Source organism: Ovis canadensis, chromosome 21 (genome assembly GCF_042477335.2).
Source record: "Ovis canadensis isolate MfBH-ARS-UI-01 breed Bighorn chromosome 21, ARS-UI_OviCan_v2, whole genome shotgun sequence".
Taxonomy (NCBI): Eukaryota; Metazoa; Chordata; class Mammalia; order Artiodactyla; family Bovidae; genus Ovis; species Ovis canadensis.
Window position 1 is genome coordinate 61,929,100 of NC_091265.1, and position 12,307 is coordinate 61,941,406.

Below are 12,307 nucleotides of genomic sequence, written 5' to 3' on the forward strand. Positions count from 1 at the left end.
GCTTCAGTCAACTCAACAGCTTTCTCAAGCAGTCTCAGGAGGCGAAACCCCACTCAGACCAGCAAGAGGATGGTGCCTGACGACAGCAGTTCCCCACCAATGCACAATAATACTCCAGCCACCCGGTCAGGATAAAAGGATAGCTAGAGATGGCGTCACTAATCCTACTAGTGGAGTCAAAGTCGCTCAGTCGTGTTCGACTCTTTGTGACCCCATGGACTGTAGCCCACCAGGCTCCTCTGTCCATGGGACTCTCTGGGCAAAAACACTGGAGTGGGTAGCCGTTCCCTTCTCCAGGGGATCTTCCCAACCCAGGAATGGAACCAGGTTACTGGCTGCAATAACTTCTCGAAAGGAGGCTGGAAAATGGTTGCCAAAGATAGCTATCATGTCTTAATCTGGAACCTGTGAATGTTAGTTTACAAGCAAAGAGGTCTTTGGAGATATGATTAAATCAGATTTTTGAGATGAAAGAGATTATCCTGGTGGGCCGTAAATGTCATCACAAGTGATCTTAAAAGGGAAGGGCAGAGGGAGATTAGACACCACACACACTTTGAGAAGATGACGAAAAGACTGGAGAGAGGCAGCCACAAGCAAAGGAACGCACGGACACCAGACTCTGGGGGAGGCCAAGAACAAGGCTCTCTCAGAGCTTCTGGAGGGAGCCCCGCCCAGCCCCTAACTCCGGTCCACTGGAGCTGTGAGAGAAGATGAGTCTGCTGTTACAAGCCACCACCTCTGTGGTATTTTTCAGCACACCCAGGAAAGCAATATGGAGACCATGAAAAGGTAAACCGAAGTGTACATACATTCCAGCTAGACTCCAGAAAGGCATGAAATTCCAACACATTAGAGGAGATGTTAAGCACCTTTAAACAGTTGTTAAAATACATTTTTAAGAATCATTTCCCCCTTCAACTGCAGGTATCAACATAGCTACAGAGAGAGCTGTATGGATTGTGAAGATACAACTGGTGTCTCAACTAAACATCGAATTACTCATGCACTGTTAACCAAGACCTTCCTTAGAAGCATCATACTGAACATTACATATTTATGTATGTTTACAACAAGAGGTGAAAATTAAAACTGTTAAATTTTTCATTTAGCAGACCATTTTAAACAGCAAAAGAGCCACCACTGGTAGGTCTACAATCAGATGTTTACAACACTTACACTGATCTACAGCTGAGCATGTAAAACTCCTCATTACAGAAAATTCTGCTTCAAAGCACCTTATTTACGTACACCATAAGTATGCCAGTATGTATCACAACAAAGGATTCTATGTAAGAAAGATTTGTGCCTCCAACTGTCTCGGCAGCTATCTCTAAAATAAAGGTTTTAGCTGATGTGGTTGCCGAGGGAAGTTCTGCCCCAATCTCCTTCCCTATTTCTCCACATTTGCTCCACCTGCTCACCTAGGAGTGTCCATAAACAAAATCAAGGACGCTTCCTTTGTTACCCTCCTCTCTGGGACCCAAACTGCATTTTACTCTTCTATCAACAGATGACACCTAGTGGCAAGACCCTGTAAGCACAGTCCACAGTTCCCGAGAAGCTCTGAGGGAAGTAGAACAAAGAATCATCAATTCTTATGGGCAAAGACAAGGGTGAGAAAAATAAAAAACGTGAATCCTGGGCTGAATCCGAGTCTTGGCCCAAGACTGAGTCTGCCGGGTGGCAGACTGGGCAGAGGGCAGCGCACACCCCGGGGCGGGCTGTGGCTCGGGAGGGCGCAGAGCACCCGGGGCCCACCCTGGCTCCATTCATTACTCTCCAGCAATGTGACCATGGAGAAGTCACTCAACCTCGCTAATGTCTCATTAGTAAAAGGAAGAGAAGTCCAGCACAAGGATTAAATGAGCAGAAACTGCTAATACAATAAAGGTCTCCAAGTATCTCCTCTTTTCATGTAACTAAGGAAGAAACAGAGAAGACCAGGCATGCTGATATACATTCACAAAACTTTCAAGCATCAAATAAAAGTTCCCCGTTCCTCATCCTACCATAATCCCCACAAGAAAAAAAATAAAAATCACACCACCTCATCCATTAGAAAAAAGTACAAAGTTTCAAGAAAATAAAAAGGAGCAAGGTGCTCATTTATGATAGAGTTGAGATCAGCTCTGCTTTTCCTACTGCTCCTGAAGAGGAGGAGTGTGACTTCCGGCACCAATGTATTATTAAACATCACTGAATATACCTCACATGTTAACAGTCAGAGGAACTAGATATTTTGATACAACAGAATAAACATACTTTGTTGTATATCTGATAAAACATTATCTTTCTTACTATAACTCCATTTCTTAAAACAATAATAGTTCCTCCATCCACTTGCTGTTGTTTAGTCACTAAGTTGTGTCCAACTCTTTGTGACCCCATGGACTGTGGCCAGCCGGACTCTCTGTCCATGGGATTTCCTAGGCAAGAATGCTGGAGTGGGTTGCCATTTCCTTCTCCGGGGGATCTTCCCAACCCAGGGATCAAATCCTGTCTCCTGTGTTGGCAGGTGGATTCTTTACCACTGAGCCACCAGGGAAGACCTCCCTTTCACCTAGTGCTTCCTAAATTAACTTTATCATGTAACTGTCATGCCCCGTAAAGTAGGTACTTTATTCCCCACCCCACCCCCAGTTATACAGATGAAAGACTAGAGAATATGCTCAACTATACTCACAGAAGTATCCCACTAGTGGAAAGGCATGTGACTGGGGGCAGAGAGACCGCTTAAAAGAATTAAATGCAACGAAGAGTAGCAGTAGATGGGAAGAGAGGAAAGGTTTCATGTTTCAAATACAAGCTTGGCAAGACTTAGTGAGAAATCAGATACGGGCGCTGAGGGACAGAAGGGAACTCACGTCAGAGGTCTCTAGTTGGGACACAAGTTTTAGCTGGGGAGACTGCAAGATGGCCATTAACTGCATTAGGGACTGAAGAAGGAACACATTCGCAGGAAAGATGAGAAAGTCTGGACTTGCTAAATTTGAGGGAGGAGCAGTACCCAGCATTCTAAGATGCTGAAACTCAGGAGAGAAGCGGCTGTGAACAGAGTAATCAACGGTGCCGCACTCCTGTTTTCTGGTCTGAAGGGATCCCATGCACACAGGAGCCTGGCGGGCCACAGTCCACGGGGCCGCAGAGAGCTGGACGCGGCCGGGTGGCAGCGCGACAGGAGCCTGCAGCTCGGCGAGCAATTCAACGCTGTCTATGCCACAGACTTGCCACTTCTCGACAAAGTAATACGCTACCAACACATGACACCAGAAAGAAGACTTTCTGAGCTTTATCACGGCCACTGAAATGAAAGTGGAGTGAAAAGACAAGAAGCCAGAAGCACACACTGGCATCCTGAGAGGCAGACAGGCTTTGCACAGGAGCACCCAACTCACAGTGTTTGGGGGTGCGGGCTGCTCAGTGCGCACCGGTGCCCAGCACACAGCTGAGCGAGCGTCCGCTCAGACACGAGCGGGGAGCCGAGCGCCACAGGGGCCACCTGGCTGCTCGCACTATGATCCAACAACTGTGCCAATAACTTCATATATATCGTATCATTTATCCCTACCACAGTACCTTCAATATACAATAGGTCTTTAATATTCACAAACATAAAATAGTAAATTCTACAACACAATTTGTAACATAAAACATTAAAAATATACAATAACTTATATGACTATTATCACCCTCATTTCACAAATAAGAGGAAGCCTTAAGAGAATGAGAAAAAAAACAAAAAGCCACCTTAAAAGACTACATATACACTCTTGACCATACAAGAAAGCAATGTAAGCCTGACTCAAACAAAATTTTAAACGTATTCTGCCTCATAGGCGATGAGGAAGACCCTAAAACAAAACAGACATGGCTCCTGGTTTCACAGAGCTCAGCGTGCAGTATGAGATGAGAGACAAGCAGGTATGAGACGGTAAGTTCCGGTAAGAGCGATAAAGGAGACAAGCAGGATACAGGAGAGACTAACGTGGGGCAAACCTCCAACTGGAGGATCACGAAGGAGACACCAAACAGCGCGAATACAGAGGCCCAATCACCTCTCTGGATCAAAGACACTCCGGTGTCTATTTACACCCAGAAACAAATGTTTTCTGAGGCAACTGGCTTGGTCTAAATCCTCCTCTGAATGAGGTGTCTTTCTGTCTCTTTTTTGAGGGGAAGGGAGAAGCGGGTTTGTATCTGGCCTCTCTAGCTCCAGCGTCTACTGGCTGAAGGATCAGCCCCCTTTACTCTTCAGCAGGTGGGTGGGGGGAGGGGGTTCCATCTTCCTAACAGTAAGTTGGTTTTCTTGCCAAATATACATATCCCTTCACAACATGCAACATAAGGGCTTTTCCTGAAAATACTCTTCAGAGGTTAAACTGTATCAGCTATTCCAACCTTGTTAAAAAATGAGACAGACAAAATGACTCATTCTGCAGACCAAGAATCAACTCAATCCAGTATTCACCAAGAAACTACCCGGAGCCACTAGGCACTGTTCGTGGTGCTGGAATACTGCTTGCATCCAGGAAACACTAGAGGGCGCACGAGAGTTTCAGCTTTCGGGAAACTGCACAAGGCAACTATGGAGTGGGGGACCTTTGCAAAACCAAAGGGAAGCCTGAGAAAGCCAGGTATCTGATGAGCAGGCAGAAGAGAGCAGAACAGAAGCAGAATGACCTTCACCTGAAGGGCTCTTCTGCCTTAGACCTGAGAGGCAATCCTAGTGTCACAGAGATCTACAGACCTGGTGCTCCTATAAAGACGCCCAAGTCAGCTGTTTGTTTCAATGTGGGGAACCTAACAAGGGTTCCCCAGATTGGCAACACTATGAGCTAGGTGAGGCAGGTATTATCACTACAAATGAGATGGCTGAAGCTCAGAATGAAGTTGCCTTCCTCAAGTCAAGGTGCCTTAAACAGTAAGCCTGGGTCTAGAACTCGAGCGTCCTGGCTTAAGTCTGGGAGGACTACTTCCAGACTGGAGTCACATGTGCATCACCCACAAAGAGGCTTATCACTTGCTCTTTTCTCTGTGTGCTCTCATAATACAGAAAATAGGACATCCTGCAGAAATGCAATTGACAAATAGGAGCCACAGAGAGGTGGGAGCCATACAGACCTTAAGAATCAAACTTCTGGGATCCCCGTCTCCAAATTCTAAAACCCGACTGACTGTAAGCTGTGCGTGCCCTCGTTGAGCCATGTCCGACTCTTTGCAACCCCATGGACTGTAGCTCACCAGGCTCCTCGTGGGATTTTCCTGGCAAGAATACTGGAATGGATTGCCACTTCCTTGTCTAGGGGATCTTCCTGACCCAGGAATTGAACCTGCATCTCCTGCATTGCAGGAGGATTCTTTACCACTGGGCCACCAGGGAAGCCTGATCGTAAGCTGTACCATCAACTTAATAATATTTCAAAATAAGGAGGAAAGACTATGTAAACCAATTGGAGAGATGGCAAAGTGACTAAGTTAGCTCTTAGAAGTGAGAAAATGGGTGGTGATTAAGTGTAACAGAGTATACTTTAGAATTGCAAGTGGTGTCAGAGATTAATGTTAAGCTATTTCACAGATGAAGAAACTAAGGCTTGGCTCCATCAATGCTTTAAACAAACAAGGAGGAGCAGACTGGAACGCAGGTATCGATTCTTACTCCAGTGGCCCTTCATCCAGCCCCGGGACTGTCTGTCTAGCTATACTACGAAATTATGCACATCCTCAGAGAAGGCCATGCAGTGCTTGCGTCTGCGTCCGTCTCACGCAGACGCTGCCAGCCCCCAATGTGGCTGCACAGGAGACAGAGGCAGAGAGTGACCAAAGTCCTCCAGCGGCCCCAGGAGCCCTTCAACCCAATGGGAGGAAAATCATGAAGCAAAACATAATTCAGAGCATCAATGACTATGGAAATCAGTGACTTTGTTTCCATTCTGTGAGAATATTTTAGAATTAACGCAAACAGTTCTGCTTCCATCACCAACTATATAAAGACAATATATCCACTGCCTCTGAGCAACATGGGGATCAAAACAGAAGTGTTTTTATTTTTAAACGAGACATTAATGTGGGTTTAGAAAAACAAAGTAATGAGTCTTTCCTGTACAGATGGATTCTCTCTATTCCACACTTTTAAAATAGTAAAGTCCTGTAAAGCAAGTTAAATAAGATGTGCGTGACTAAAATTTGAGGACGTGTCTGTTGAATAAAACAAGATACATTTGTAAGTGAAAAGTTACTCAGACTTTCTGTAATCTGATTTGGACAAAGACAAACTCCAGTCACATTAGTAGAAAAATACAGAGTTAAGATATTGGTTAAATATGACCATTTCCTCTCAACCAACACTTCTAATCTGCTGCTGCTAAGTCACTTCAGGTGTGTCTGACTCTGTGCGACCCCAGAGACGGCAGCCCACCAGGCTCCCCCCCCCGCCCCGGGATTCTCCAGGCAAGAACACTGGAGTGGGTTGCCATTTCCTTCTCCAATGCATGAAAGTGAAAAGTGAAAGTGAAGTCGCTCAGTCGTGTCCTACCCTTAGCGACCCCATGGACTGCAGCCTACTAGGCTCCTCCATCCATGGGATTTTCCAGGCAAGAGTACTGGAGTGGGGTGCCATTGCCTTCTCCGTCTAATCTTCTAGGAAACACCAAATTACGGGGAAAGGGCTTATAGTAAGAACTCAAATAAAACCAGATTTGTAAAGGGTGTTGTTTTGGAGGGGGGTTGGGGGGAATGGAATGTAGAGTTGACAGAATTTAAAGAAAGTTGTGAAACTTGCCTAAGCCCAGTGGAACTCCTGACTTGTTCACTAGGACCCTTTCTTGTACAGCTTGTTCCACGGAGCTCGGTCATGAAACCACAAGGTTCAATTCACATTGCATACTTAAGCGCTTCAGAGTATGTTTTTTAAGATTTCAAAGTTGACAGTCTATCCAAAAAAAAGTTACTTTTCAAATCACTGTGTTTAATGGTTAGAACTCCTGATACTTGCAATTTAAAGTGCACTGGCTAGCTTTACACAGTAGTGAATTTAAGTGTGTGCTTTTTATTGCAATTAAAACCATATCCTACACTAAGACGCATCAGCAAATACATTTTCCCTCCAAATAAAAAGTAACTAAAAATCAGGCCGAAAAACCGAGTTACATCTTTACACATAAAATTTCTACTGCACAGAGCTCCACCTGAGACACAGCTATCCACGCTCTCTTCATTCCCTCAGTGTGTCTGTGGAACTAAGATACACACTGGAACAAAGACACGCAGTCCCTACCTTTAACAATGGGGAAAACGTAGCAATTAGAGTGTTCCAGGGCTGACAGAGACCTGTAGCTCCTGCCCACCAAAGAAGGGTTTTATGAGAGGAGAGAAAGTAAAGCTTATACATGGCAGGCAGCACAGGATAACGGAATCGACAGCATTTGTCTGAAAGGATTTGCTTTCCTAAGCCGTGTGAAGGGCATTCCTGTGGACAGGGAGCTGCTACCATGCTATACACACAAATGGCTTTGCAACACAATCAGGCCACACGCTCATGTCCTACAAGGCCACAAACTGACCCTCTAACAGAAACCAGACTCAATCCCAGATACACAGGACCCAAGGGAAAACATGTAAACCAACATGCCCCACCCACAAAGCTCAGAGCTCAAAGACACAAACAACCTGCAGCCACTTCCTTCACATGCATATCCCGCTAGACCCCCACAATGCCCACTGCTATTTGCTTCCGGTGTGGAGAGCTCAAAACATAAGCACTTCAGCGTGCACAAGAAGACGAATGAAAACACAGGCAAGACAGCACTTGGAAATGGCTTTGAGTTTAGTTTCAAAACTTATGGGTAAAAAATGAAGCGTAAATATCCCCATTACTCCTTTCGGTCTCAAACTAAGTGGTTTTGTTGACGACAACAACGTTGTAATAATAGTAGAATGCACGTATTTTGAAGAACTACATATAAATCACCAAGCTCTATTAATAAATTACTATTTTTCATCAAGTGTCTATTGAGCACCTGCTCTGAGCAGAGAAGATAACTCAATAAGCTACCAAAAAGATGGGATGGGCAGGTAAATAACCAAATTCAATGTAACAACTGCTCAGGGAATACACAGGAGGTGTGCCTTCTAACCTGAGGGCTGTCTCGGCACCTGTGTTAAGAGCTCTGTGTGGTGTGAAAGAGTTACCCAGAAGGTCACACTCTCATGAGGCCTTTCTGAGGAGTGTCATTCTGGGGTCTGGAGTGCAGGAGTGCTGGGCAAGACATGATCAAAAGACAGCAGAAGGGGAAACTGCTGGGGCTAAGCTCGGACGTTAGAAGACAATGCTGAGTGATTAGAAACTGGAAAAAGGGCCTGAGTTCCCACATGAGCTGGGATCAAAGCGTTTGTGGACTTTAATCTTGGAATCTAGAGAGCCCCACAGTGACAGGACCACACCTGTGGTGAAGGGGTAAACATTTGGCTACAAAGTAAACTTGTGTCTATACTAAGTAACTCTTCAATTTCCTGGTAGGTACAAATTATCTGTGATGATTTCAGGCAAAACTGATTCCCCCTTCCTTCTTCAAAATGCTTCAGTTCAGTTGCTCAGTTCTGTCTGACTCTTTGCCCATGAATCACAGCACTCCAAGCCTCCCTGTCCATCACCAACTACCGGAGTTCACAAAAACTCACGTCCATCGAGTCGGTGATGCCCTCCAGCCATCTCATCGTCCGTCGTCCCCTTCTCCTCCTGCCCTTAATCCCTCCCAGCATCAGGGTCTTTTCCAATGAGTCAACTCTTCGCATGAGGTGGCCAAAGTATTGGCGTTTCAGCTTTAACATCAGTCCTTCCAATGAACACCCAGGACTGATCTCCTTTAGGATGGACTGGACCTCCTTGCAGTCCAAGGGACTCTCAAGAGTCTTCTCCAATACCACAGTTCAAAAGCATCAATTCTTCGGCGCTCAGCTTTCTTCACAGTCCAACTCTCACATCCATACAACCATAGCGTTGACTTTAGACGGACCTTTGTTAGCAAAGTAATGTCTCTGCTTTTGAATATGCTATCTAGGTTGGTCATAACTTTCCTTCCAAGGAGTAAGCGTCTTTTAATTTCATGGCTGCAATCACCATTTGCAGTGATTTTGGAGCCCCAAAAATAAAGCCAATGCTTACACTTGGACAATTAATCACCAAAAGTTATAGGCGTGTTCTTACTATTAAAGACCAAAGGGGGAAGGAAAAAAAGCGCTTCAGCTGGCAACTGTTTCCATTAATGATCTTATTAAGCCATGCTCCACTGTACTTTGTATCGAAACGCTTTACGTCTGAAAAAGGTCCTGATGAAAAGTAGCACAATCACAACCAATCAATTCCTCTGTGTCCTACTCTAAATAAAGATCCTTCCCCGCCCCCCCCACCCGCCGCCAGAGAGAATTTCGTTTGGCAAGTTCTGAAAAACTTAATTTCAAAGAACACACGTTCGCCTCCTCGGTATTCTTTAAAAAGTTTCCCCTACTCAATGGGTCGGAAGCCAGAGCTCCAAAACTGGGTCAAACGAACCCAAACCGACAAAGAGTAACTTTCTCTGGGTCCCAAGTGCTTCTATACCGTCCCAGCAAGTCGGGTCCAGTTGTAACCTTCTTCGCGTTTCCCCCACTCGCACAGTCGGGGCTGACGCGGCTCATCATCTCCGGGGATGTAGGGGACCGTATCCTCGGGACCCGAGACGCCGACAGACCGAGGGGGACCGGGCCGAAGCGCACGGGGCGGGGGGAGCCCGGGGCCAGGGAAGCCAGCCCGGGCCAAGGTGCCGGGGCCGCCGTCAGGAGAAGGCACGGAGCGGGGCGGAGGACGGGCCCGGGAGGAGACCAGGAGTGAGGCTCCAGCCCAAACAAAAACAACCCGAAGTTGAGCGCGGCGGAGACAGCAGATTGGGCGAGACCGTTCACGGCTGCCCATTGGAGAAGAGGGAAAACAGAGTCCCCCAATCGCGAGCGGCGGAGCTGCTCCCCTCGTGCGGCCGCGGGCCGGCCCGGCGCTGCCCGGCGGCCGCTACCGCTCCCTTCCGGCCGCGGCGCCCACTGCAGGGCCCGCGCCCCCCGCTCGCCGCCGCGCCCCTCCCCCCGCCGGCCCCACCGCCCCCGCGGCCCCGGCTCCGGCCCCCCCAGCCCCGGCCCGGCCCGGCGCCCCCCGCGCTCCTGCCGGCCCGCCCCCAGCCCGCCGCCCGCGTCCGGCGCCCCGCCGCCCCCCGCACGCCCGCGCCGGCGTCCGCCCCCCTGCTCACCGCCGGGCGCTACCCGTTCCTCCTCGGGGCGCGTCGAGGCCCCGCCGCCCCGCCGCTGCGCCGCTGGGGGGGGGCCCCGCTCTGCCCAGCGACACTTCCTCGTCCCCCCAGAAAATTAATCACCAAAAATAATTCCACAGAAAAATGGGAAGAGTAAAATCCAAGATGGCGGCCCCCGCCGCAGCACCGCCCGCTCCATCCGCTGTCGGGAAATGAGTCCCAGCCGCGGCCGGAGCCCCCCGCCCCCACCGCGCCGCGCGCGCCGCGCCCCCCGCGCCCCCGCGCCGCGGGCCTCACCTCGCCTCGCGCGCGGCCTCAGGGAATCCCGGAGGCAGCCGCTGGCCTGGCGACTCCGCGCCCCGGGTCCTGGCGCCGCGCGTGCCGTCTCCGGTGCCCGGGCGCCCTCACCTCATAGCCCCGGAGCCTCACCGTCCGCGCCGCAGACGCGTCGCCGCCCCCGGTGAGCCGCTCGGACGCCGCCCGGGAACGGTGGAAGGACACGAAAAGGAGTACCCTCGGCCGAGCGGAGGGACACCACTTCAGCTCGTGCCTCTTCGGCCGCCTCTGTTGCTTTTACGGGACTGGGGGTTGGGTGGGGGTGGGGGAGGCGGAGAAACCCGAGAAAGAAATGAGTTCCCCCGCCGGCTGCTTCCCGCGGCGGAGGAACAAAAAAGCGAATTTTGAGAGGACGAGGCCCGTCGTCGCTTCGCTTCGCTCGCAGCGGAGGGATTCGTATTGAGCGGTCGAAAAGGATCCCTCCGCCTCTCGCTGCCCTTTAAATCGCGGCTGGAGGCGACGTCGCCGCGCGCCCCTCGGGCGCTACCTGGGCCTTAGGCCTCTCCGTGCGCTCGGGGTCTCGCGAGGCTGCCTTCCAACCCTCAGTCCCTGGCGTAGCGGCACCCACCGGGGACCGCTTCTGAGTCAGGATGGGGGTCAGCCGTGGGGGACGGGCAGGCTTCTCGCCCGCTGCGCCTCCCGGGTGCGCCGAGACGAGGTGGCCCCCGTGGAGGCGAGCCTCTTTGTTGTGGGAGTGGGTGTCCTTGGGAGCAGATAACACCCTTCAAGACCGTGTGGGCAGCCCGAGTTCCACCGCCTCGTGTGGGAGGAAGCGGGACGTGAGCCTGCATCAACCCGGCCACTAGCTTCCTAGCGTCAGCCGGCCATTTCTTGAGCACCTACTGTGCGTCGGGTTTTCGGAGAAACGGGTTTTTCCGATTCACTCCCTCGTTGGGCAGTGCCGGTACCCAAGGATGCGGGCCCCCTCCTGGGTCTCAGGCTGGTCGGGAAGTTGTTGAGAGGCTCCCACGGGCCGGGCGCGCTGCCTCGCCCTCTGGATCCTGCCTGCGAGGTTGATGACAATGGCTGCAAAATAGCAATCCTGAGAGGAGCATCTTTTCCTGGACACCAGGCACCATTCTCAAGCTTTGGTGCCCTGTCTGGTTTACAACGACTCCCAGGAGGTGGGGACCGTTTTTTCCCACTTTATACGTAGGGAGACTGAGGCATCGAGAGGTGAGGCGACCTCCACAGTCAGTCAGGGCTTGAAGCAGAGTCTTTATCCTGATAAAAAGCGCAGAGGCCAAGAAGTTGAGGTTGCCACAAGCGGGCAGATGGCACGGTATTAGTGCCTAAACGTCTCCGCCACCCGGAAGAGTGGATATGGGTATGGAAGGAAAAGGGAGTGGTTGAGAAAGGTGAGCCCGAGAAGTGCAGAAGCCCTGGGGCCGGAGTGGGGGAGGAGGTGGTAAAGAGCCCAGCTCGGTCCTGCAGAGAGGAGGCAGGCTGAGCAGGCGGGTCCTTTTATTCCAGGAAGAGCCCCGGGCCTTCCTTGGTTTTCTGCCATTCCCAGGGCCTGGCACAGAGTAGGCATGCCAGAAAAGCTGCTTCCGTGGACAGTGTCGATGACCACAAAGTCTGTGGTCCACCAAACAACCAGCACCAACACGACTGCTTACTTGATTTTCTCTCCCTCTTGACCTTGAGTGGCAGACATAGCGTTTATTATCCCCTTTCACAGATGCGAAATTGAGGCA

General features: G+C 50.1%; 1 protein-coding gene across 5 annotated transcripts in view; it reads right to left on the reverse strand.

Annotated features, from left to right (window-relative positions):
- Positions 1-11,056, reverse strand: part of KMT5B (lysine methyltransferase 5B) — a 57,761-nt gene extending 46,705 nt beyond the window's left edge. The window contains exon 1 of one of the 5 annotated variants that reach the window (XM_069565596.1): positions 10,572-11,056. The gene's annotated coding sequence lies outside the window, so the exon portion shown is untranslated. Of the gene's footprint in view, positions 1-8,679; positions 10,057-10,274; positions 10,508-10,571 lie in introns of those variants that run through there. The other 4 variants (XM_069565599.1, XM_069565597.1, XM_069565600.1 and 1 more) reach the window with 4 other exon arrangements.
- Positions 11,057-12,307: the final 1,251 nt, after the last annotated feature.